Raw genomic sequence first — 23,110 nt, forward strand, 5'->3', positions numbered from 1 at the left:
CGTTGGGGTTCTACCATCACTCAATATATACAAAACCTTCCCCACCATCAGTCCAGTGAAACCTGCTTTTACACTGTACATCACACTTCCATTTTCCTTGGAACCATTTTTCATTCCTCCTTTTTCAGGACCTCTATACAGCCTATCTCCAAATGAGTTTTTTTTTTTTTTTAATCTTCTTGGATCTTTTTATTTTCTTCTAATTCAGCTTCCAAAATCCTAGTTCAGACTCTAGCAATCTCACACCAGCATTCTGCCATCACACATGTAAGGTGCCCAGTTTGGCAGATTCTTCTGGTTGTCTATTAAATGTCTATTCTCCCCTCTTCGCTTATTAAAAGAGCTCCAGTTATTTGAGGTGTTGCAATATGCTCAGGTAAAGTCTCTCCCCTGCTATCTACACATCTAGTTCTGCTGATGAGCACTTCTACCAGGTAAGATTTCTGGGAGAGCTTTTGTTCTCTTGATAAAAGATAATAACCAGATAGCACATGCCTTGCCACACACACACTCACACATTGGCTTCCTATCTTCCTTTTTTCCTAGATAAAATGTAGAATCAATGGGTGAGGTTAAGATACCAAAATCAGCTAGGTCACCTCAGATACTTTCCTGAGTCCTTGAGAAACTTACCTAACCTTTTTAAGCCTCAATTTTGTATCTGTAAAATGGGTACAGTGACAGCCATATAGGCAGTGAAGATTGAAAGTAGTATGTTTATAAAGCATTGAATGTGTTTATACAAAGGCCTTGTCGCTGTCAGCAAGTGGTGGATAGTCCTCCAGCTGTTTCCATTTTCTAAATTCCTATTATAAAAGTGAAAATGAAGGTCGCTTAGTCTTGTCTGACTCTTTGCAACCCCATGGACTATAATGGAATTCTCCAGGCAAGAATACTAGAGTGATTAGCCATTCCCTTCTTCAGGAGATCTTCCCAACCCAGGGATTGAACCCAAGTCTCCTGCAATGCAGGTGAATTCTTCGCCAGCTGAGCCACCATACTTAGCATAATTATGGTACATAAATGCATTGTTTTATTTTGTCTCTTGGATTACCTGTCTCCTTGGAGAGAAGGAGACTGTAATAAACTTAGAGCAATTGTCTGTTTTTTACTGTTTGTTTCATTACCTCCAAATTGCCTTGTCCAGTTCTGGGTGTGGAACAGGCTCTTAAAATCTCTTAAAAAATAGGCTCTTAAATAGGGATTTAATGAAAGGTTACATGATAAAGGTGATGGAAATAAAATCTTAAATTAAGTATTGGCTGAGGTTAGGAAATCAAGATGAGAAGCTATAAAGATGATCATTTTGCTTTGTAAATATCTTCAAGGGAAGACAGATACAAACAGAGAGGATGCTGCTGTGAATGGCTTCTCTTCTTCCCTAAGTCCAGACTCAAACTCTTTTCTCAGCCCCCATTCTTTCCTCCCCAAATGCTATTTCAACTCCAAAGCATTGCAGAGCAATTCAGATTTTCCTGGAGAAAAAATTCCTAGTCAAACCCTTGAACATACAATCTTTCTCCTCCTGTCTCTTTCTGGCTGTTCTGCTTCTCATATTTCTCCCCCAAAAAAGACTGAAAAATCCTTATATAAAGACTATCATTTGCCATCATCTGGAGCACTAGGTCTGCCTCCTGAGCTTGGACACAGCACTCAGCAAACCAAAGTCCTATTGTTGAGCCGTCCCTGGGGCTAGCATGCTTGTGAGGGCTGTTTGTAGTCTTATTTCTGCCTTGAAAAAGTGAAAGTGTTAGTCACTCAGTCATGTCCCACTCTTTGCAACCCCATGGATTGCAGCCTGCCAGGCTCCTCTGTCCATGGAATTCTCCAGGCAGGAATACTGGAGTGGGTTGCCATTCCCATCTCCAGGGGATCTCCCTAACTCAGGGATTGAATCCACGTCTCCTGCATTGCAGGCAGATTCTTTACTGTCTGAGCCACCAGGAAGCCCCATTTCTGCCTTATGCTGCCTCATTCCAAAGAACCAGGGCAACCCCCACTTCCTTTAAATCTCCTCCACCTACGCTACCAGCCTCCATTTTTTACCTGTCTCGTCTCCACTCTACTCTTTTACATCCTTCTGTTTTTGTCTTCTCCCTTTGCCCTAATCATCAGCATACACTGTTTTTACTCCTCAAAGGCCTGGGAGAAGGTATTGAGACAGGGGTACATCTGCTGTCAACCAGGAACAGTCAGAAGAAAAGGAGATTCTTGACTCACCTTGAGTTTCTACGGCCTTTCTCCTCATCAAGGCATGGGCAGGAGACTACTTCCTACACAGGATCAACTTTTTAGCTTTATCTTAGCCTTGAGAAATCTTTATCTGGAGAGGTCTGGGCATCTATAAATGAGAATCCCCATCTCTGAGTAGAGAGAAAATTTAACCCAGGATATTCTAACGCCTTCATTACCCAATGTAGTTTGGGACCACAAATACAGATAAATGTATCCAACATGTCCTTAGTCTCCCTTTGGATATGTGATCTTATGGCTTGGCCTTATCTTCTTCTAATCAAAATGTATACATGCCAAAAACATTTATTCTGGCACATTCTGCATTTGTAAATGCAGAACAAAAAAGGTAAGGCTGTAGTGGGAGAAATTGGTGCATTTATTTTCTCTGTCACTGTATTTGATTTTGTAAAAACCCTGAGCAGATGTTAGCCTCCTCCACTGCCCCGTCAGGGAGACCCAGGCTCCAGGTATCTCCCCTATGAGGATGGGGAATGGTAGGTAGGGAGGGTAGGCACTGAGGGCCACTCACATCAGACACAAGTCTGTAAGGAAATAAACATGCTAATGTAGTATTTCCAGGGCTTGTTCCAACGGTGTCATGAAGAGATAACCATCACAGTCATTAGCCAGATGTGTTCTTAGCCAGATGTGCTCTGATTCCCTCTTTTCTTTCACCAACTCACATCTGCCCCCACCAACTATGGTCCTAGAGGTGGTGGTTGTCAGTGGCGTGGGTCTCAATCATGGAGACCTCTTGCCCCCTCATGCCTCTCCCCTCTTCTCTTCCTCCCATCAAACTGCTATTTTGTGTCTCTGTTGCAACTGGGTCATGTTTTTGACTTTACCAAGAGGAAGCAAGAGGCCTTCGGTGGGAAAGCAAGAGGTTTCCAGTGTTCACCAAATACAGATGCTCAGGAAATGGGGCACTCGTGTGGCTTGTGTAGAGGGAACTTCTCAGCTACAAGGCTGTGTCCTGTGTGCGGGAGGCCCCGCTCACTCCTCGCTGTCTCCCAGCCTGCCTGACTCCAAACATCCCCGGGAATAATTCAACTTCTTATCTAAGGTACAGGCCAGCTTCCTTGAACCACCAACTGCTCAATTGCACAACATGTCGGTTATATAAGAGGATCTTAAGAAAGAATAAAATCATGAGCCCCACATAACTGCCCCTGTCCAGGCATCACCCCCAGCCCCAAGAAAGGGGCCCAGTTGGGGCAGTTGGTCCATTTGTAAACAGAAGCTGCAGAACAAACCGTTGGTTTCGCTGAATGAAGCTTCAGGGCTCCACATCGTCCTTGTGTTCCCTCAGACTCCCCTGCCCCCACTCCACCTCTGTCACCCCAAATGCAGGCCCTCATTACCCTGGATGAGAATAGAGGGCTCCTCATCATTTATTTATTTTTAGCACTTGCTCAAACTAATTGGTAGCCCTGCAACCCATACATAATACAGTGATCTGGAAGGAACTGACAGCTATTTAATGATGGATGGTATCGGATGGGGACAGAGAACACGAGGCTTATTCTGCAGTGGGTCTTGTTTGACTGTCTGCTGTTGTTTGGGGGTATGCGTTTTCTGATGCACTTGGTCTCTAAAGGTTATCAGCTGAAAATTACAGAGCCAGAGCTCAGCAAGGCGGGTGCAGTCCTCTTCCTACTTCTTCACTGGCCTACAGAGGTGGGTTCAGCAGTTCTGAGCCTTTGAGAGAAAGAGACCCAGTATTTAGAGAAGGAAGGCCGTGTCTTTGACTCTTTCACCTGCCTGGATCCTGGCATGGGAAAGGTAGTAAGGAGTTTGGGAAGAGCATGAGTTCTGGAAGCAAACAAGTCTGGGGAGTCTCAGCTTGAACACTCAGCACTTACATGACTTCAGATAAATGGCTTAAACTTTCAGAACCTCAGTTTCCTCATCTCTCAAAATGAGGAGAATAAGACCTACCCACCAAGGTGTTTTAGAGGACAAATGTGAAAACACCAATTATACTGCCTCCTACAAGCTTAGGTATTCAATAACAAGTTCTTCCTTAATTTGAATTTACCACATCTAAGATTCCTTAGGGAGCTATGAACAAAACACGCCAAGCTTTGCACTTCCATTTTGCTCTTTATTAGTAGGTCCATAATATAAGATAGACAAGACATCAAAGTAACATAGAGGACATGACTGAGACGACTGGGATTCTATTACTGATTATACCTGAGAATGTGCTCAGAAGCTGTGCAATCAAAATGCTTTCATGCTTCCCTGGTGGTCCAGTGGTTAAGAGTACGCCTTGCAATGCAGGGGATACCGGTTCAATCACGGGTCCAGGAGGATTCCACATACCGTGGGGCAACTAGCCTATGCACCACAACTACAGAGCCCACCTGCCCTACAGCCTGAGCTCCGCAACAAGAGAAGCCACTGCAGTAGAAACCTATGCATCACAACTGGGGAGTGGACCAGTGCTCGCTGCAACTGGAGAAAGTCCATGCTCAAAAATGAAGACCCAGTGCTGCCAAAAAAAATAAAAAATAAAAAACTAACTAAAAATTTTTAAAAAGAAGGTCTCCTTTAGGACCCTTCCTACACTGTGAGTAGGAATGTAAATTGGTGCAGCCACTATAGAAACAATATGGAGTTTCCTTAAAAATACCAAAAATAGAGCTACCGCGGGATCTAGCAATCTTACTTCTGGGAATATATCCAGAAAACTCTAAAAGTATATGAAATATACTTGCACCCCAATAGTCATAACAGCACCATTTACAATAGTCAAGACATGGATGCACCTTAAGTGTCCATCAACAGAGGAATGGAAAAAGATGTGACATATATTATACTCACAATGGAATATTATTTCAGCCAAAAAAAGAATGAAATAATGCCATTTGCAGCAACATGGATGGACCTAGAGAATATCATACTAAGTAAAGTAAATCAGACAGACAAATATTATATGATAACACTTATATGTAGAGTCTAAAAAAAATAATACAAAAGAATTTATTTACCAAACAGAAACAGACCCACAGACATAGAAAGCAAACATTTGGTTACCAAAGGGGAAAGGCAGGAGAGAGAGGAGTAAGTTAGGAGTATGGAAGTAACACATACAAACTACTATACATAGAATAGATAGGCAATGAGGATTTACTGTGTAACACAGAGAACTCTATTCAACAACTTGTAATAACCTATAATAGAAAATAATTTGAATACACATATATTTAGCCAAATCACTTTGCTGTATACTTACACAATATTATAAATCAACTACACTTCAATTTTAAAAAAGGCCTTGTATCCTAGGCTGTATGTAAACTTGGATAAATTATATATATTTAAGCTTTCTGAGTCTTAATCATCTCAATCTCATTGGGATTTGAGAGTGATAAGTATAATAATAAGTATACTAACAAGTATAATGTACTAATTAAATGCTGAAATAGAGCAGGTGTCCCCCAAATGTTACCGTCATTTCTTCATTAAGTAGTAATCTTCTAGTTTTGAACTGTAATTAGATATTCATTTATGTAACAGATGTTTATGGAGCAAATGTGTTTATATGGCAGACACAGTCCTAGTTGCTGGGCATCCTATACTCTGGCTTGGGAGAGAGCTGATAAATTGGCAGATGAAAGTTTATATAATTTAGTGTAAAAAATATGGGATTCCATTAGGCTCATGCTACAGAGCTACTTTTTTCATTCAACTATATTTTATTTCATTGAAAATTGTCTGTATCAGTAGATATTAATAGAGAGCTTTTTCATCCTTTTATATAGCTGTACATTGTTCCAAAGTGGGTGTGTATACACACACACACATTATTTAGCCATTACCTTATTGATGGCCATTTGTGTTTTCTACCTTTTTTGGAGGAAGGGAATTGAAAAAATGATATCCTCATTCTTATGTTATTATACTGTATGATAATTTTTGTAGGTTATATTATTTTTTAATCTTTAAATAAAATATCATGGGCCCCAAATACTATCAAATCTCATGATTTTAATGAGTAATATGTCTGTTTCAGTTTGAAAAGAGTGAAAAAGAAAGTGAAAGTCGCTCAGTTGTGTCCAACTCTTTGCAACCCTATGGACTATATAGTCCATGGAATTCTCCAGGCAAGAATATTGGAGTGGGTAGCCTTTCCCTTCGCCAGGGGATCTTCCTGACTCAGGGATCGAACCCAGGTCTCCCACATTGCAGGCGGATCTTTTTACCAGCTGAGCCACAAGGGAAGCCCAAGAGTACTACAGCGGGTATCCTATCCCTTCTCCAGTGGATCTTCCCGACCCAAGAATCGAACTGAGGTCTCCTGCATTGCAGGTATTTTCTTTACCAACTGAGCTATTAGGGAATTCTTGATTGATATTTGTCAACAGTTCATCAACCATGTCAGTTTTGGGGAAACATTTTGACAAGGTTTTTTCAAGTGAACCCTTCCCACTGTTCCATGTGTTTCCTCTGGGTGAGAGGGGAGTACCCAGGTGAGTGCAGGATGCAGTTCAGTTCAGTCCCTCAGTCATGTCTGACTCTTTGTGACCCCATGGACCACAGCGCGCCAGGCCTCCCTGTCCATCACCAACTCCTGGAGTTTACCCAAACTCATGTCCATTGAGTCGGTGATGCCATCCAACCATCTCATCTTCTGTTGTCCCCTTCTCCTCCTGCTCTCAGTCTTTCCCAGCATCAGGGTCTTTTCCAATGAGTCAGCTCTTCATTCACATCAAGTGGCCAAAGTATTAGAGTTACAGCTTCAACATCAGTCCTTCCAATGAACACTCAGGTCTGGTTGGACCTCCTTGCAGTCCAAGGGACTCTCAAAAGTATTCTCCAGAGGGATGCAAATGGGACATTGAATTTCTGGGCTGCTTCTTGCTCAATATGATCATGGATGTGGGGGGTTTTTTTGTTTGTTTTCTGTTTGTTTTTTTTTCCCTCTTCAGGTCTTATTTCTTTGAGGGTAATAATTCCTACCTACTTCTATTCACTAATATGCATCATTCATTTGGCAGCTCATTGGCTATATCAACTTCAAGTCCCTGAAATTATCCTAAAGTACTTTTAGAATCTTTCAAAGGTCTGTCTCTCCCAGTCCCCTCCACTATAACCTGTGTTCCTTCATGCAACAGCCTTCCTGGAAGATTTATTCTTTGAATTAGAATAAAGACTATCTTCAGTTTTAGGTTCACAAAAAAATTGAGAAAAAAGTACGGAGAGTTCCCATATACCTCCTGACCCGTACAAGTACAGCCTCCCCCACTACTGGCATCCCCCATCAGAGTGGTACCTTTGTTACAACTCTGTATAATTCTACATTAACACAACAGTATCACTTTAAACCATAGCTTACATTAAGGTTCACTCTAGTGATGTGGAACATTCTATGGGTTTGGACAAGCATATAATGACATGTGTCCATCATTACAGTATCATACAAAGCAGTTTCACCGCCCTAAAAATCCTCTGTGCTCTGCCGATTCATTCCTCCCTTCCCCTAACCCCTGACAACCATTGCTGTTTTTACTGTTTCCCTAGTTTTGTCTTTTCCAGAATGTCATATTGTTGGAATTACACAGTATGTAGCTTTTTCCAACTGGCTTCTTTTACTTATTAATATGCATTAAAATTCCTCCATGTCTTTTCCTGGCTTGATAGTTTGTTTCTTTTTAGTGTGAATAATATTCCCTTGTCTGTATGTATCATAGTTTATTTATCCATTCACCTACTTAAACACATCTTGGTTGCTTCCAAATATTGACAAATACGAATTAAGCTGCAAAAAAACATCTGTATGCAGGTTTTTGTGTGGACATAAGTTTTTAACTGATTTTGGTAAATACCAAGGAGCCCAATTGCTGCGTCATATGGTAAATTTTGTGAGGAACTGCCAAACTGTCTTCTAAAGTGGCTGTACCATTTTTCACCCCCACCAGCAATGGATAAATCTACTCCACATCCTCACCAGAATCTGGTTTTGTCAGTGATTTGGGTGTATAATTTGGATTTAGATTATGATAGGTATCCAGTAGTATCTCACTGTTCTCTTAATTTGCATTTCCCTCATGAAGTATAATGTTGAACTCTACCTTTTAAATTTTCTTAATCCATTTTATTGGTTTTTAGTTTGGTTAGTTACTGCATTGACATTCCACTGTAAAATGGTTCTTGCTACACAGGGTCATTGTGAGGAAGAAAGGAAAGAATCTTATCTCTGTAAATACAAAATCTCAGTTTATAGCTTTTATTTCTGTATCTTGCTCAAGTTGGATAAAGCCAGAGCTGGAAGTCATATTGGTGGAAAGTCAGTGCCCATGAAGTTCATAGGATAATCAACCTCAAATACACAATGCCTTGTGAGCACAGAGAAGGAAATAACTGGCTTTGCCTGAGGAGTTGAATTAGATTTTATGTTGCCTAGAATATAGTAACCCCTCATTCATTCTTCATCAAATGAGAGGACGTTTGAGAAGGTGGACTCTGGAGTTGGACTCCTTAGAATTGAAACAGTCCTCCATTAGTTGATCAGATTATGACTTTTGGTCAGTTACTTAACCTCTCATGTGAAAAAATGGGGCTAATAGCAACCTGAAACTGGAAGCAACCCAAATGTCCTCAGTGGATGAATGGATAAACAAAGTGTGGTATATCTACACTGTGCACTATTACTCAGTCGTAAAGAAAAAGAATGAAGTACTGATACATGTAACAACATGGATGAACCTTGAAAGCATTAGGCTAAGTGAGAGAAGACAGACACAAAAGGTCCCGTACTACATGGCTCCATGTATATGGAGGGCCTAGGATAGGTAAATCCATAGAGACAGAAAGCAGATGGGTAGCTCCCAGGGGCTAAGAGGAAGGAGTCATGGGGAGTGACTACTTAACAGGTACAGGATTTTATTTTGGGTTGATGAAAATGTTTTGATGAAACAAGATAGCTGTGGTGGTCGTACATCATCGTGAAGGTACTAAAAGCCATTGAATTGTACACTTAAAGGTGGTTAATTTTATCTTAAATGAACTTTCAGTTCAGTTCAGTTCAGTCGCTCAGTCGTGTCCAACTCTTTGCGACCCCATGAATTGCAGCACGCCAGGCCTCCCTGTCCATCACCAACTCCTGGAGTTCACTCAGACTCATGTCCATCAAGTCAGTGATGCCATCCAGCCATCTCATCCTCTGTCATCCCTTTCTCCTCCTGCCCCCAATCCCTCCCAGCATCAGTCTTTTCCAATGAGTCAACTCTTCACATGAGGTGGCTAAAGTACCGGAGTTTCAGCTTTAGCATCATTCCTTCCAAAGAAATCCCAGGGCTGATCTCCTTCAGAATGGACTGGTTGGATCTCCTTGCAGTCCAAGGGACTCTCAAGAGTCTTCTCCAACACCACAGTTCAAAAGCATCAATTCTTTGGTGCTCAGCCTTCTTCACAGTCCAACTCTCACATCCATACATGACCACTGGAAAAACCATAGCCTTGACTAGACGGACCTTTGTTGGCAAAGTAATGTCTCCGCTTTTGAATATGCTGTCTAGGTTGGTCATAACTTTCCTTCCAAGGAGTAAGCGTCTTTTAATTTCATGGCTGCAGTCACCATCTGCAGTGATTTTGGAGCCCAGAAAAATAAAGTCTGACACTGTTTCCACTGTTTCCCCATCTCTTTCCCATGAAGTGATGGGACCAGATGCCATGATCTTCGTTTTCTGAATGTTGAGCTTTAAGCCAACTTTTTCACTCTCCGCTTTCACCTTCATCAAGAGGCTTTTGAGTTCCTCTTCACTTTCTGCCATAAGGGTGGTGTCATCTGCATATCTGAGGTTATTGATATTTCTCCCAGCAATCTGGATTCCAGCTTGTGTTTCTTCCAGCCCAGCGTTTCTTATGATGTACTCTGCATATAAGTTAAATAAGCAGGGTGACATATACAGCCTTGACATACTCCTTTTCCTATTTGGAACCAGTCTGTTGTTCCATGTCCAGTTCTAACTGTTGCTTCCTGACCTGCATACATATTTCTCAAGAGGCAGGTCAGGTGGTCTGGTATTCCCATGTCTTGAAGAATTTTCCACAGTTTATTGTGATCCACACAGTCAAAGGCTACCTCAATAAAAATACTCACTGGATATGCTAAACGGGAGGTTTGACATAGCTGAGTGAGTAGTAAATTAGTGGGATGGAAAATAGAGTTCATTAAATTACCCAGGGTGCCACAGAGAGCCAAGATATGCAAGACAGGTTGCATAGGGCGTGAGGTAGTACAGAATTCTAGAAAGATAAAAGACAAAAATGGGATGAAGAGTATTTGAAGGGGGAAAAAACCCCAGAATTTTCCATAAACATTTGTTGGAAGAGTACAAACCTCAGATCCAAGAAACCCAAAAAGTTCCAAGAAGAATAAAAGAAAACTCATACCTAGGCATATTCTAGTAAAACTGTAGACTGTCTAAAGCCAAAAGAAGATCTAAAAGGCAGCCAGAAAATAAAAGTCACTTCCAAAGTGGTGACAATTAGACAGCTGGTGAGCTTTTCAACAGTAGTAATAAAAGACAAAAGACAGGAATAAACTATGCGATATGCTGAAAGAAAAAAGTGCTGCTAGTGTAGACTTTCAAAGAAAGCAAAAATATCTTTCAATAATGAAGACAAAATACTCTTTTTAGACAAACAAAAATTCAGAGTTTTACCACCAACAGATCTTTGCCCAAGAAAATTCTAAAAGATTCGTTTCAAGGAAAAATTTCAGATATTAGTAAATACTGGGTAAGTCGAAATATAATTTGACTGGATAAGCAACTAAATTAATGTGTAAATTATGGGATTAAATAAAACGTATAACTAAAATAATTAATGTGGGAGTATTTATAGAGAAAGTGAAAAGGGTCACAGTGTTTGGAGGTCTTACAATGCTTGGGAGGAAAGGTAAAGATATTGATTAATGTGTTAAAATATGTACAGCAGTCACTGAAAGAAGACTGCCAAATGTCCCCTATATCCATTGTCCTTTTCTTATATAATAATGAAACTTTACTTTTTATCTGACCACATGACCATTTTCAGCCTTTGAGGCTACAGTGGTTGAGGTGCAACAGATTGCATTTTATTTCCAAATATGGGGTGCCCCTCCTCCTGGGAGGATTATGTATTTCCTTACCCTCCTGACATCAGGTTTGATCTCCTTTGGGAGGGTTTTATTTAAATACTGGTGATATCAGTCTTGGCCAGGTGATTTGTTTAGCCAATAAACTGTCAGTGGAAATGAAATATGTCACCTTCTGAGCAGAAGTTTTCAAAACCATCATGAAGTTCTACCATCTCTTTTTCTTCTGCTCTATCCTTAGCAATGCTTCAGAAAGGGACTGGGGCCAGGAACGAAGAGCAAAAGCTGATGTGTACATGTGACATGAATGAGAAATAAACCCACATTAAAGCCACTTGGATTTTGGAATTGCTGGTTACTATAGCGTAATTTAGCCTTAGGTGAGTGATACAGAAGTTAATGCCCAGAAATAAACCACTGCTATCACAACAAATAAACGAATACAACAACCTCAAATTAGCAGTATATAGTATTGGCTTTCAGAATGTGAAGTAGGTGCCTAGGAAATGTTAGTGGAGGCTAACATATATAGAAAGATGATAATCCATATTACAGAGTGGCCAAATATTGACCAAAACTTGCCTATGCTAACTTGAAAGACAAACTATGGATGGAGGTTCATAACATTGTACAGGAGGTGGTGATCAAAACCATCCCCAATAAAGAAATGCAGAAAGGCAAATAGTTGTCAGAGGAGGCCTTACAAATAGCTGAGAAGAGAAGAGAAATGAAAGGCAAAGGAGAAAAGGAAAGATATGTCCATTTGAATGCAGAGTTCCAGAGAACAGGGGGAGAGATAAGAAAGCTTTTTTAAGGAACAATGCAAAGACACAGGAAAACAAAAGAATGGGAAAGACTAGAGATCTGTTCAACAAAATTAGAAGCACCAAGGGAATATTTCATGCAAAGATAGGCACAATAAAGGACAGAAATGGTATGGACCTAACAGAAGCGAAAAATTAAGAAGAGGTGGCAAGAATACATGGAAGAACTATACAAAAAAGATCTTAATGATCTGGATAACCATGATGGTGTGATTACTCACCTAGAGCCAGACATCCTGTAGTGCAAAGTCAAGTAGGGCTTTGGAAGCATCAGATGAACAAAGCTAGTGGAGGTGATGAAATTCCAGCTCAGCTATTTCAAATCTTAAAAGATGATGTTGTGAAAGTGCTGCACTCAACATTCCAGCAAATTTGGAAAACTCAGCAGTGGCCACAGGACTGGAAAAGGTCAGCTTCCATTCCAATCCCAAAGAAGGGCAATATCAAAGAATGCTCAAATTACCACACAATTGCATTCATTCCATATGCCAACAAGGTCATGCTCAAAATCCTTCAAGCTAGGCTTCAACAGTACAGGAACCAAGAACATCCAGATGTACAAGCTGAATTTAGAAAAGGCAGAGGGACCAGAGATCAAATTGCCAACATCAGTTGGATCATAGAAACAGCTACAAAATTCCAGAAAAACATCTACCTCTGCTTCATTGACTATGCTAAAGTCTTTGACTGTGTGGATCACAACAAATTGTGGATAATTGTTAAAGAGATGGGAATACCAGACCACCTTATCTGTCTCTCGTGAAATCTGTATGCAGGTCAAGAAGCAAGTAAGAACCCGACATGGAACAATGGACTGGTTCAAATTGGGTAAGGTGTACCTCAAAGTTGTATATTGTCACCTTGCTTATTTAACTTACATGCAGAGTATATCATGAGAAACACTGGGCTGGATGAAGCACAAGCTGGAATCAAGATTGCTGGGAGAAATATCAATAACCTCAGATATGCAGATGACACTACCCTTATGGCAGAAAGCGAAGAGTAGCTAAACAGCCTCTTGATGAAACTGAGAGGAGAGTGAAAAAGCTGACTTAAAACTCAACATTCAAAAAACAAAGATCATGGCATCTGGTCCCATCACTTCATGGCAGATAGATGGGGCAACAGTGGAAACAGTGACAGACTTTATTTTCTTGGGCTCCAAAATCACTACAAATGGTGACTGTACCCATGAAATTAAAAGATGTCGGTTCCTTGGAAGAACAGCAGTGACAAACCTAGACAGTGTATTAAAAAGCAGAGACATTGCTTTGCCTACAAAGGTCCATCTAGTCAAAGCTGTGGTTTTTCTAGTAGTCATGTACAGATATGAAAGCTGGCAATAGAAAAGGCTGGGTGCCAAAGAATTGATGCCTTCAAACTGCAGTGCTGGAGAAGACTCTTGAGAGTCCCTTGGACTGCAAGGAGATCCAACCAGTCCATCCTAAATGAAATCAGTCCTGAATATTCATTGGAAGGACTGATGCTGATACTGAAACTCCAATACTTTGGCTACCCGATGTGAAGAACTGACTCATTTGAAAAGACCCTGATGCTGGGAAAGATTGAGGGCAGGAGGAGAAGGGGACAACAGAGGATGAGACGGTTGGATGGCATCACCAACTCACTGGACATGAGTTTGAGCAAACTCTGGGAAATGGTGAAGGACAGGGAGGCCTGGAGTGCTACACTCCATGGGGTCATAAAGAGTCAGACATGACTGAACAACAGCAACAGCAATGAACTTATGATATAAGATGAAGAATGTGGGAAATACAGAATGGGATTTAAAAGTTGCACATTACCACATTGTAACAGCCTGAGATGACTAATGGAATGATCCATATGACCAAATAAATCAGTGTCACAATAAAGTAAGGAGATGCAACCCTACACTGAAAATGCACAGATCTTCAGATTAGAGGTTTTTAAAACTTCAGCTCTATGCTACCAACTCTTTGCTATTTAGTCACTAAATTGTGTCTGACTCTTTGAGATCCCATGGACTGTAACCCACCAGATTCTTCTGTCCATAGAATTTTCCAGGCAAGAATACTGGAGTGGTTTGCCATTTCCTTCTCCTGAGGATCTTCCCAACCCAGGGATGGAACCCAGGTCTCCTGCTTGTTGGGTGTATTCTTTACTGCTGAGCCACCGGAAAGACCAGAGACATATCTAAAGCATGCTACCAGAGACATATTTAAAACATAAAGACAATGGAGAGACTGAAAATGTAAAGGAAGAAAAAGAGCAGACCCTTAAGAGCAAAGCAAAGTGGACACAAATATCCAACTCCACATTCTTTATTGCATAGACACAGCTAGACCATTCTCAAACTGGACAAAGTTCACTTAAGAACAAAATAGTGGAATTACAGTTCAAAAATAGCCTCAGAGGTTTTTATGATGGGTTAAATTGTGCCTCTCCAAAATTTATGTTCAAGTACCTTGAGATGAGATGAGACTGTATTTGGAGACAGGATCTTTAAAGAAACAATTAAGTTAAAATAGGGAGGGACCCAATCCACACTGAGTAGGGTCCTTACAAGAAGAAGAAATTTGGACATAAAAAGAGGCGCCAGGGATGTGTGGGCATGGAGGAAGGACTGTACCAGGACACAAAGAGAAACAGGTGTATCTCCAAACCAAGGAAAGAGCTTTCAAAGAGAACCGACACTGCAGACACCTGATCTTGAACTTCTAGCCTCCAGAACTTTGAGAAAACCACTTTCTGTTATTAGAGCCACCTTGTCCGTGGTTTTGTTTGTGGTATCCAGTTTGTGATACTTTGTGACAGCATCCCTAGGATACTTAAGAAAGCCTTAAATAATAGTAGTAATTGCAATAATGTCATACCCTAGATCTTTTCAGGCCATTTCCTTTTGGAGAATTCCAAAGATCAAAAAAGCGGCCATGTGCAACAAGAAGATGTCTTCTGGCAACTCCCTCCTTACAAAGAGGCTTTTAATAATGGGCCTTGGCACAGAGGTAACCAGCATTGTGCCCTGGGGCGGGTCTCACCATTGTCCTCCTCTGTGGGCAGCCGAAGAGAGCCAAAGATGCAATGCCATCCAAGGGAGTGCCATCTGGGAGGATGTTTCTAAAGAAAACAGGAGGCTCTGGTTCCTGGATTTGCCACTCTGATCCAGTTTAATCGCTAACATCTATAAGAAAAGAAAAGTCCTCTTTCTTTCATATCACATTGGGCTAGAGCCAAATGAGATTCTTCATGCTGATGGTGAGGGGTAATAGCCATATCATAATCATCATTTTAGAGAACATTTCTCTCCTACCAGCTCTTGCTGAACATATTTAGATTCTGAGATAACATTAGGGGGTAAGAACATTTGTCCTTTAAAGACTTCCATTTGAGGGCTTCAACTGCTCACTGGCTTTGTCATTTGTTATTCATATGTGTTCATCAAATTGTTCAAATGTTTTTATTTCCTCCTATCAATGGTTTCATTTAGAAAACACTTCGTATCATCTCCAAGCTAATTATTTAATAAAAAAAGGTTTCTTTCATTTTTTATTTTCTCATCTCTCTTCTTTTGACATTGAGGTCATTTTTCTCATCTGAAACTCCAATGTGTGCTAACTTTACATTTTTATAAATTCATACATTGCGGGCACTTTGTTTTGGTCCAGTGTTTTCCCCCCAGGAGGGGAAAGTTGTATTTATAGGCGTCTATAAATGCGAGGCTTTGTTGTGCTGATCTTTTCTTTCTTCTCACCCCCTCGAGGTTGTGGCTAGAAATCTGTGCAATTCTTGCTTTAAAAAAAAGTAAAGAATGAAAGACAATGTGGTACAGTTGGTCTCTGTTGATTACTTGGTAGTCTGGTGACTGTAGAAATGCTGATCAAAGGCTCTGGACAGTGAAAGCCAAGCTTGTGGGGGAAGAGGCTGAGGGGCAGCAGGATTTAGGAAAGTTACAGAGCTTTGCTAGTATAATCTAATAACTTTTCATACCTTCTTCTTCTTCTTTTTTTTTTTTTTTTTAGATTTTTTTGATGTGGACCAGTGTTAAAGTCTTTATTGAATTTGTCACAATATTGCTTCTGTTTTATGTTTTGGTGTTCTGCCCACAAGGCATGTGGGATCTTAGCTCCCAGACCAGGGATCAAACCTGTGCCCCCTGCATTGGAAATGCAGAGTCTTAACCACTCGACCACCAAGGAAGGGCCCTTCTTTTCCTTCTTTCTTTCTTTCCTCTCTGCTCTTTGGTCTTTCTACTGCTCTCTATTTTTCCATATTTTGTTTTTTCCTTTCTTTCTTCTTTCCTTCATACATGGAAGGAAACTACAAGATTGAACCACAGGCTGGAAATGGCCAAATATCAGCAATTTCACACACTCAGCCTAATACTGGAGAAGGCAATCCCATGGACGGAGGAGCCTGGTGGGCTGCAGTCCATGGGGTCGCTAAGAGTTGGAGACGATTGAGCGACTTCACTTTCTCTTTTCATTTTCATGCACTGGAGAAGGAAATGGCAACCCACTCCAGTGTTCTTGCCTGGAGAATCCCAGGGATGGGGAAGCCTGGTGGGCTGCCGTCCCTGGGGTCACACAGAGTTGGACACGACTGAAGTGACTTAGCAGCAGCAGCAGCAGCAACCTAATACACCAAAATATTCAAGATTTAAAACTTCTGTACACAAAGAAAAGAGAATAACAGTACAATATTATTTTCCAAAAATAGAGATTCTTCCTTATTCAAGAAGGCAATCTGGCTTAGGACTGGCCGTGGGTTTAACCAGGCCTGAATGGAATCCTAGTCCCACAACTTGTTCTTTGCAAGACTTTGATCAAGTGACTTTGCCTCTCTCAGTCTCAGTTGCCTTATCCATAAATGGGAAACCTGGTACCTATTTTACAGGATTTTTCTGAAAACTGAAAGTAAACATAAAAAGGCATGACAATCTTAAAATTTTATTTAAGATTTTATTTTATTTATTTTTTTAATTTTATTTTATTTTTAAACTTTACATAATTGTATTAGTTTTGCCAAATTAAAAAAAAATAAAGTGAGATTTTGAGGCTGAAAAAAAAAAAAAAGGCATGACACCTTACAGAGTGAGTGGTCTGACACATACACATGTCTAAATTTTTTATGATACTTTGGTGATGAGAAAAATGCAAATTTATTCAAAAGCATTACTGAATACTTGTGGCTTCAAGGCAGAAGTTACAAGCTGATTCAGAAAGAATTGATCACATTGGAAAGAAAATGTATTACTCAGTTCAGTTCAGTTCAGTTCAGTTGCTCAGTCATGTCCGACTCTTTGTGACTCCATGGACTGCAGCATGCCAAGCCTCCCTGTCTATCACCAACTCCTGCAGTTTACTCAAACTCATGTCCATTGTGTCAGTGATGCCATCTAACCGTCTCATCCTCTGCCATCCCCTTCTCCTCCTGCCTTCAATCTTTCCCAGCATCAGGGTCTTTTCAAATGAGTCAACTCTTCCCATCAGGTGGCCAAAGTATTGAAGTTTCAGCTTCAACATCAGTCCTTCTAATGAATACCCAGGACTGATTTCCTTTAGGATGGACTGGTTGGATTTCCTTGCAGTCCAAGGGACTCTCAAGAGTCTTCTCCAACACCACAGTTCAAAAGCATCAATTCTTCGGCGCTCAGCCTTCTTCACAGTCCAACTCTCACATCCATACATGACCACTGGAAAAACCATTGCCTTGATTAGACGGACCTTTGTTGGCAAAGTAATGTCTCTGCTTTTTAATATGCTGTCTAGGTTGGTTATAACTTTCCTTCCAAGGAGTCAGCATCTTTTAATTTCATGGCGGCAGTCACCATCTGCAGTGATTTTGGAGCCCCCAAAAATGAAGTCAGCCACTGTTTCCACTGTTTCCCCATCTCTTTGTCATGAAATGATGGGACCGGATGCCATGATCTTCATTTTCTGAATGTTGAGCCTTAAGCCAACTTTTTCACTCTCCTCTTTCACTTTCATCAAGAGGCTGTTTAGTTCTTCTTAGCTTTCTGCCATAAGGGTGGTGTCATCTGCATATCTGAGGTTACTGATATTTCTCCTGGCAATCTTGATTCCAGCTTGTGCTTCTTCCAGCCCAGCATTTCTCATGATGTACTCTGCATATAAATTAAATAAGCAGAGTGACAATATACAGCCTAAGACCATGAACAAATATTTAACCAAAACAGTTTGCCTCCAAGCATCAATATATGGGGGACCAAGTACCAGCATGTGATTGATTGAACAAGGATGGGTTTCCCCAAGACTTAATTCCTTTTGTGATATATCACATACATGGGGCTGTGGGCAATTATGTGAAGTAAGTGTGTGTGTGTGAAGAACATAGTGTCAGGAGTCAAAAGTCAGGATATACTGAAAGGTTTTCCCACAGTTTCAGGAAGACCTTGGAAATCTCATTTTCCAACCGGATGAGGCTCCCCCTCACTTCAGTTGTGCAGAGTAGAAGCTCTTTGGGGAATATATTCCGGGGCACTGGGTAGGGCTTTCTGTTTAAATACTGACTTAATTCTGGGACAGTGGCCACCAGGTACTCTGATCATCACACTGCTGACATCTTGTGGGGCTACAGCAAGAATCTCACAGTCCTGAGGGCATGACGGGAAGCCTTGTGGCTCCATTTCAAATACCCAATGGCTGGGATGAACAACCATGAGGGGTGTAGGTTGAGTATTTGTCTGATTGCAGTGATTATGATAGTTCCTTTACAACCAACAAAGTTGGTTCCTTTACAACTGCATGCTATTATGGGCCTTCCCAGGTGGCTCAGTGGGTAAAGAATCCACTTGCAACGCAGAAGAGACAGGAGACGTGGGTTCAATCTTGGGTCTGGAAGATCCCTTGGAGAAGGAAATAGTAACCCACTTCAGTATTTTTGCCTGGAAAATCTCATGGGCAGAGGAGACTGGTGGGCTACAGTCCATGGGATTGCAGAGAGCCAGTCATGACTGTAGAGACTGAACACAAGCACATGCTAATATATAGCTTGCTGGCCAAGTAACATGCCTTTAAATACGTTTAATAATTTTTGAATCACTTTTAATTTTTTTAATAAGGAGGTATTCACACTCTCCTGTAGGTGTGTGAAGGATTTTGAAATTTGAAAAAGAAATTCATACCCTCAAGGAAGTCGGGAACCCCCGCCCTAGGCTCTGTGACTAATCTCTTCCTGTGTCTTGCTCACCCAGTGTCTGAACTGACCTGTCATTCAGGTCTAATGTTTGATCCTGGGGAAACTTTATGAAATATATTCCATCCTGACTGGGGGATAGTTCTCTACAGCAATGGGCCATGAGTCCCCAACCTCCCTTTGATTTCTCAGTCCAGGTCACCCTCTAAAGGATTCACCACCAACCACCTGGTCCCATTTCCCCTATTTTGATATGGGAACTTGTTTTGGGGGTGTCTTTTGTTTTTTTTTTTTCAAAACCAAAATTTAAGCAAAACCAAAATTTAATTATTTATAACATCCAAATTTCTCTCTATGGTTGTCTGGATGGCTCAGACAGTAAAATTCACCTGGCAATGCAGGCGAAGACCTGGGTTGGATCCCTGGGTTGGGAAGATTCCCCTGGAGAAGGGAATGGCAACCCACTCAAGTATTCTTGCCTAGAGAATCCCATGGACAGAAGAGTCTGGCGGGCTATAGTCCATGGGGTCACAAAGAGTAGGACAGGACTGAGCAACTTTCTTTCTCTTATGATAGGGACCTTTTTTTTTTTAAGAGAAGAAAATGATTAGCTTTTAAAATTATGACCCTATCAGGAAACAATGTCACATTCCAGTCTCACAACCAGCAAAAGCTGAGGAGGAAAAATGACTAACCCTGGGGTTCTCCAGCCCCTTCCTCCTATGGCTAGCCCGGCCCAGTACGGAGATAACTCTGGGTTATACAGCATGTTTCACTGGCTTCAAGGTGAGCCTCAAATACCTTCCAGCAAACGCTCCCTGACACATCCCTGCCTTTACCCCATCACACGCCCTGCTCTCAAGGCATCCGGATGCCAACATTCTGGAGATGCCTCTTCTCAGCTCCAGCTGGAGAAGGACATAAACACACATGGCCTTCACAGCCCATGCCAGGATCGAAAAATGTTTGGCCACTAGCACTCTCTTATTTGTGGTTATTTCTTGCTTCTAATTTTGCAGCCCGCACCAAATCCTCCTCCAAGAGGATACTGCCTCGCAAGCTGACAGCTCTCGGGGTTGGGTGCGGGGAACGTCTAAGCTCAGCACACCACCTGCACTCATTCCGAGACTCAATCCAGGTCCTCTAATGAAAAGTGCCCTAAGCAGGGTTTCTCAGAGCAGTCCCTGGAACACAGCAGGAAAGCCAGTCGGCCCGCCCCAGCACCTCGTTGGCTGCATTTCCTGCGCCCTCCCTAGCTTTCTTCCTCTTTCCTCTCTGCCTACATGCTTCTTTGTCCTCTTCCTGGTGCCGCTGCCACCGTGACCGTCCTTTTGTTGTGGGGGCCCATTGTGTGGGCCAAGTTTTGCCCCGGGGGAGGGCCTCAAGCTGGCTCCGTGGATTCAAAGTGCCGGGGCTGCCGAAGGAAGATTGTCTGACCACAAGCCACCTGGCATCCATCAAAGACAAACAAACACGCTGTGCTTATCACCAAGCTGCCCGGTGTAGCCAAACTGTAAATTAGATCCATAACGGCCTCCTCAGCGGCATCACATGGCCCAGGCACAGACCCTGGTGGCCCTCGGTCTTAACTGCAAATATGAATACTTGAGTGTCACCACCTTGGCTTTAGTTGGAGTGTGAACTTTATTTCAAAATATCCTTTAAAGTTGGAATATATGTACACACACATACAAAGACTGGTAGCACAAGGCCAAGATATAAACAGTGGTTGCCTTTGCCTGCTGACTATGGATCTCTGGGACTTCTTTTCTTTGTATGGTTTTATATTTTCCGAAGTTTCTCCAATGAGGACTTAATCATTTTTATAATGTTGAAAACATGGACAGATACTTTTAATTTAAAATGTTTGAAAATCAAAACATCCTAACTTCTGTGTGGATGAGGAGGTGGAAAGCAAGGTGGGCTTAGTTTAAAAGGAGGGCAAATTCTAAAACAGACTTACAGAGATAGAAAACAAACTCGTGGTGACCAAAGTGGGAGGGAGGGGGAAAAACAGAAGTATGGGATTAACAGATACTGGCTTCTGTATATAAAATAGGTAAGCAACAAGGATATACTGTGTAGCACAGGGAATTATAGTCATTATTTTGCAATAACCTGTAATGGAGTATAATCTGCAAAAATACTGAATTGCTATACTGTACACCTGAAACTAATATAATATTGTAAATTAACTATACTTCAGCTTTAAAAGAAAAAGGCAAATTCTGATTATATCAGAGCCAAGCACCTGGGTGAGTCAGAACCCAGTTACAGTTCCAGCAAACTTCCCCAGCGGAGCCATCTTTCACCTCAGGTCTGGGTCCTGTCACTGCTGATGCACTCAGGGTTCCTGCAGAGACAGTGCTGATCTTCTTGTAGGATTTCAAACCAAGAGGGATATTGGGGAAGTGCTTTCTCCTACTCACCCCAGCCACACCTCTGCCAACTTTGCCTGAGGGCACAACAATCCTGGAACCCCAGAGTAAAGGCCAAGAGGCTTGTCAGTTATTTTTGGATATACCCTTAGGCGCTTCCTACTTTTCCTCAGCGGTCTCACAGAGCTGGAGGTAAGGTGGTTTCTCACCTGGTACAGTGCCTCACTCAAGTTTATGCAACAGAGCACAGATCTAGGTCAAATCTGTATCCATGTGAATAAAACCACCAGATCCCCTCCCATCCATCACTCCCAGGAGTCTTGTCCACACAGTGACAAGAGTTGACTCAAAAGTCTCGTTGTTTGGGGAGTTGTATAGATACAATTCTCATCAGAACATCATTCACTTCTACAGGAAAGTACACCAGCCAGACTGATCATATATCACAAGTATATCTGTGATAATACGATTTGAATCATTCATTTTTAATCTGATTGACTTGGCACTTGACTTGAGACTGAGGATGGCAAAGCTCTCCCAGGACACCCCATCTCTCAATGTATGCAAAGAGACACGGGATCACCATTCTAAACACATGTTCGATCGGAGAGTTAATTTTCTTTTTTCATTTTATGAATTATTTTGGAGAATTTACTCTATCGAATTTCAGAAAGTTAATTTTGAGCTCTAAGAAAGCAGATCCTGCTTTCTTGTCTGCTGCTTTCCAAAACAGTTCTGCCAAAATTCTTCATGCAGATACACTGCCGAAAGATAACAGCAACAGAAGTCATGTCATGAAGCCGAGGATCACTGGGGGAAATGCGAATCCACAGGCCTTCAGATCTGAGGCAGCATTCTCAAATGCTGAAGTCATCTCCTATCCACCCGAGGCCCTCAGATCTGCACATCGATGTATGAAATTGGAGGCTAATATGCAGGTATTGATTTCTCGAAGGGTGAGTGTCAATATTTACAATCCCAAGAGGTGGCAACTGATGGAGGCAAAAACCAAAGTCGAGCTGGCAACTACCAAGGTCACAGTGAGCAATAATCCTGCTCTTCACAATGTGGGTCAAAGCCTTTGCCTCCAAGTGGTGCCCCATTATTTAGATGAAAAGCAAATACTACATTTGGTCTTCTAGACACTACCAATCTCTATCACCTAACAGCCAGGCAATGTGAAACTCCAGGTAACTTACTAGATGTTTTCTACCACACAAGCTTGGTCAAATTAGTCAGCTCTGGGGACAGGGGTTTTTTTCCAACTAATTGCTCAAATCACCTATTCTTCCTTCAGTCCAAAAGCTTGTTCCCTCCTCTCCGTAAATATGAAACTGTCTCTCTGACTAGATCGCAAATCTTAAATAAGATTTACTTTTTTCCCTCTCTCCACATCTCCGGCAAACTACTCGTTGTGTGTGTGTGTGTGCTCAGTTGCTATAGTCGTGTCT

General features: G+C 41.5%; 1 long non-coding RNA gene and 1 other non-coding gene across 3 annotated transcripts in view; one reads left to right on the forward strand and one right to left on the reverse strand.

Annotated features, from left to right (window-relative positions):
* Window positions 1–23,110, forward strand: part of LOC133249555 (uncharacterized) — a 62,266-nt gene that overhangs the window by 20,882 nt on the left and 18,274 nt on the right. The window contains exon 3 of one of the 2 annotated variants that reach the window (XR_009737014.1): window positions 22,416–22,597. The exons of the other annotated variant lie outside the window; for it this stretch is intronic. This is a non-coding gene — a long non-coding RNA (uncharacterized LOC133249555). The remainder of the gene's footprint in view (window positions 1–22,415; window positions 22,598–23,110) is intronic. 2 annotated transcript variants of the gene reach the window in all.
* TRNAG-UCC (transfer RNA glycine (anticodon UCC)) lies at window positions 16,250–16,322 on the reverse strand. Its single transcript has one exon. It is a non-coding gene; the product is annotated as a tRNA-Gly (tRNA).

Source organism: Bos javanicus, chromosome 6, assembly GCF_032452875.1.
Source record: "Bos javanicus breed banteng chromosome 6, ARS-OSU_banteng_1.0, whole genome shotgun sequence".
NCBI lineage: Eukaryota > Metazoa > Chordata > Mammalia > Artiodactyla > Bovidae > Bos > Bos javanicus.